Below are 4,762 nucleotides of genomic sequence, written 5' to 3'. Positions count from 1 at the left end.
TCACGAAATTCAGTTTAAATTCATACCTTAGGTAAATTTAGCTACTTGTTCACGATTAATCTACTGTTGATAATCTTAAAACCTTCATAACTAGTGAATTAACCCGTTTTGCCAAACTGATTCATTAAAGACTAACTTATGTTATTTTCTCTTATTCCAATTATTATTCAGTAATACATGAAATAGCCTAAATACAATCAATAAAAGGAACAAAGAAAAGCGACATTAAAACTTCAAAATTCAATTCTTCATATGTATTCATGCTTCCACATTATTAGCTTGCAATAGCTAGTGTTACAGTCGTGTACCTGATATTGGAAGCAAAAGAAAAGGGAGATCAGCAGAAATTCAGTAGCATACAACCCCAGCAACCCCAGCAACCAGTAACAACCAGCAACGAAAAACCAGTGACAGATTTTAAAATCAAGATAAAAATCCAGAAACACCGACAACAATCAACGGACAGAAGCCAAAGGAATCTTTTCAGATTTGAAAGACTAATTAATGTTCAACCCTTAATTTCTGAATCCCTATATCAGAATATTTAAATTGTATATCGGGTGTATACTATTCTTCTTTTGAATTTCCAGAATGTTTTTCTTTTTGTTTTTGGAGTCTTAGTATTTTCGGAATTTTTCTCTCTATCTTCAATATTCAACGCTCTTTTTTTATCTCTCCCCTCTTCTTTAAAATCTGATCAGGTCTCTCCTATTTATTACCATCTTTCAGCATTTTTAAACATAAAACCCACTATCTTCCCACTCATCCCCTTTTTATCCCACTACCTAATGTTTTGTCCCCCACTACATTAAACAAATACCCCATTATATCTTGTCCCCCATACTTATATTAAACAATTGCATTATTCCCCACCATTATATCATGTCCCCCCATTATTGATTATTTTAATATTATTTTAATCTTAATTGACAGAGCACTCAAAATAAATAATTGTTCAGAATTTTAATTCCAAAAATACCCCTCTGACCTTACTGAAATTACCATTTTGACCCTCAAAACATTGTAATTTACCAATCTACCCCATCAGCTATAACAAGTTCAACTAATCAATTCTAACCAAAATATAGCAGCTATAACCAATTCCTAATCATATTTTATGAACAAACTCAAACTATATGATGAACAACAAAGAAACAACTTGAATTATTGACTGAACAATGTTTTTACACAACAAATCTACTTTCAGATTCAACAATAATAACAAATAAGTATATTCAAATCATGAGCTCAAATTCAAATTAAACTTTAAACAAAATAAATAAACAGATTCAAACTCTAAACTCAAATAATCAATTAAATCCAACAAAATACAACAAAGATACATGATTTAAAACTAAATCAAAAAATTAAAACCAAAACATAACTTCACATTAAATCACTGAATTAAACTTCAAACAAAATGAACACGAATTAAATCTATATTAAACAACAAATATGACGGATTCAAATGATTTAAACTAACACTTTTCTATATTAAAACTAAATCCTTTTAAATTAATAAAACAAACTGAAGAAGTAATTAATTGAACTTAACTTAAATCTAACAATATTATAACTAAACTAACAATTTCAACCTAAAAATAAACAAGAAAAAAAAATGAAACAAACTGAAGAAAATAACAAAACGATAAACATGAACTTAATATCGAACATATCTAATTTCAGATCCAAAAATATCAAACAAATTATGGACAAAAAATGAAACTGAAACCCACTAACCGGATCGAAATGATGAAGAACTTGGAAGAAAGCAAATCTGTCCGGAGACAATTATTGCACCAAAATCACTCGAATCTTCCCGGAAACTTAAACAATAGACGAAGCTCGATGGAGGGGTGTTTGGCGACGACGAGAACTGAAGCAGAAGCAACAAAGCTGCCATGGCCGCGCGAAGCTGGAGAAGAAGAAACATCGAGCAGCAGCAACAAAGCTGCCATGGAGAAGAAGTAGCCAGAAGCAGCAACAAAGCTGCCATGGCCGCTGGCACGCAGCGCCGTGAAGCGGGAGGAGAAGAAGCAACCAGTAGCGACAGGCAGCGACAACTCGACGATGACGAAGCTGGAAGAAGCTGAAGCGTTGAACAGTTGCAAGTGACGAGGAAGAAGAAGCAGCGAGGGGGCAGCCATGGCTGCTTGAGCTCAAGCTTGGCGCAGCTGAAACGAGGAAGAAGACGCAGCAATGAGAGGGGAAGCCATGGCTGCTTGAGCTTAAGCTTGATGCAACTGAAATGAGGAAGAAGACGCAGCAGTCAAGGTCGTTTGGGACGAAGGCGAAGAAGAAGCAACAGCCATGAACGGCTGCTGTGTGCACTGTGTGTGTGAGTGTTGTGTTGTGTGTGTGAGAGTGTATGTGTTGATGTGTAACGTGAGGGGGCAAGGGTGTGAGGGGGAAGGGCTTCCATGGGAGGAGCTTGGGGTGTTTTGTTTTTTGGAGAAGAAGAAGATGAGGAAGGGGGGGCGGATGGTGTTTTCAACAGTGAAAGAGAAAAATACAATTTTAGGGTGTTGGTTATGGACTGGGTCGACCCGGTTTGAAATGGACCGGGTCGTAGAGGAAGGTTGGGTATATTTGGGTCTGTGGTTCAAAATTGAAGAAGAGGCCTAATTTCGATTTTCTTTTATATTCTTGCTCTTTTTTCTTTTACTTCCTAATTAATAAAACTAAAATTCTAAATTAACTTATAAACTAAATTAACTTATAAAAAATACTAATTAATTCCAAATAACTATTATCGCACATTTAAATAGAAATTAACGATAAATCTCACAATTTAGACGTTAAATGCTAAAAATGCAATGTACATTATTATTATTTTTTATTCTAATTTTCTCATTTTGTAAAACAAACTCAAATAAATACAAAATGAAAATGCGACATATTTTATATTTTTATTAATTTAAACAAATAAACATGCACAAACAAAAATACAAATAATTATACAAAAATACCACAAAAATACAAAAATTGCACACAAAAGGAAAATTAATTTATTTTGAATTTTTTTGGAGTAGTTCTTTCATAGGGCAAAAATCACGTGCTTACAGCCACCAGGTTTATCACTTGTGCATCGGGTGTTTCATGTGTCCATGCTTCGGATGTATCACGACAATCCATCCCTCGTGTTAGACTTTAGCACTATTTAGTTGGACAAGGATTTGACCTACGAGGATGAGCTAGTGGATATTTTAGCCCGACAGGTTCGTTAGTTGAGATCGAAGAGTTATCCTTCGGTTTGTGTGTAGTGGAGAGGTCAGCCTATTAAGGTAGCTACCTGGGAGTCCGAGTCCGAGTCTTCTTGCAAGACTATCAAGATCAACATCACAAGCAGCACCAGCAGCAACACTATCACGAGCAGCTTCATCTTCCCGATCTACCAGATTGCCTCGTCAAAACACATTGGAAAAAGAGGTGGAGGATTTCGCATCACTATGACTGGGTTGGGCAACCGTGTGGAGGAGATAGCTAATCGACAAGTCAAATCGGAGAAAAAATTTATGGGCTGACTTAGAAAATTGGGGCGTGCATGTAATGTGAATCTTGACACTGTCTTAGATCAGGATTGAAATTTCGGGGAAGTATCTTTGCCTCTTTTCTTTTTAGCAATGAAAGTCATGAGGACATGCCTAAAGTTTAAGTGTGGGGTGTGGGGTTATTTTAACTATTATGGATTGTACGATTGTTTTGAATTGTGTGGTTTGTTTTTGTTGGATTGGTACATTATGTAAGTTTTTATGCTATTTCAGTTAAATTAGGTTGTTTGTTTGGCTAGATAGTTAGCCAAGTGAAGCTTAAAAAAAACAATTGTTTGATATGGTTCCGCCTGATGAAGGATTTCTTTCAAAAGGAGTTCTTGAGGGAATGAGTATATAGAAAACAACAAAAAGATTTTTAATTTTATTTTTATTTTTAGGATAATGTAAACTTCTCCTTGGTTTTTCTCTAAGCCACGGTTCTTTTTCAAGGGTTTATCTTGAACCGAGCATAGGTAATTTCTAATTTATGTTTTTATATATTTTTTTTGACTAAAATAAGGAGTTATAAGCTATAGAAAAGTGAACTCATAGCGTTGACACACCTGGACACAATAGACCCTAGAGTGTAACGCGCTTAGTCTTAATTGTTGAATCTCATTGAAAGTGCCTTAAATTGTATGTTTGTTACTGAATTGACTGCTCATAATGAAGTGTCTTGATGAGCTAACCTAAATGAGTTATATGCCATGTGTGGTGAGAATTGTGTAGTCCATGCATTGTATTTGTGTCTAGAACTTGCCCGGTATGTGAATTAAAGCGAAATATTAGGTGATGCTCGATTTGAAAAATGATTTTAGGCTTTCTTTGACCCTTTTGAGCTTAATTGCTTATCACAAATACAATTTATCTCTAGTTAACCCTATTGAGCCTATAAACTTTTGTTTGGCAACCACATTACAAGCCTATATCCTTCTGTTCTTCATTGATCTTGTTTTAAACTTTTTTCCTCTTAAAGCACTTTAATTGTGAAAAGTATACTAAAAGAATTAAGAAGGAATTAAGTGTGGGGTGGCTTTTTAGTGGAGCAAATAAAAAGTTAGAAAATGCACTTGTTTTGTAACGTATACACCATTAGCTGAACTTGAATGAATAAATACATGATGTTTTGTTCCAGCTAGTGGGTAAAAAAAATAAAAAAATAAAAAAAATAAAAAAAAAAATAAAATATTTGGGTGATATATTGTTTGTGAATGAAAAATGGGTTGAAA

The 4,762-nt window shown here is 34.4% G+C and overlaps 1 long non-coding RNA gene across 1 annotated transcript; it reads right to left on the bottom strand.

Moving 5' to 3' along the window:
- Positions 1-225: 225 nt before the first annotated feature.
- On the bottom strand, positions 226-2,473 carry LOC142176540 (uncharacterized). The gene is made up of 2 exons (XR_012705206.1): positions 1,741-2,473; positions 226-308 (listed from the first exon to the last, which is right to left on the bottom strand). It is a non-coding gene; the product is annotated as an uncharacterized LOC142176540 (long non-coding RNA).
- Positions 2,474-4,762: the final 2,289 nt, after the last annotated feature.

Source organism: Nicotiana tabacum, chromosome 22, assembly GCF_000715075.1.
Source record: "Nicotiana tabacum cultivar K326 chromosome 22, ASM71507v2, whole genome shotgun sequence".
Classification (NCBI taxonomy): Eukaryota; Viridiplantae; Streptophyta; class Magnoliopsida; order Solanales; family Solanaceae; genus Nicotiana; species Nicotiana tabacum.
This window is presented reverse-complemented; position numbering and strand designations above follow the sequence as displayed.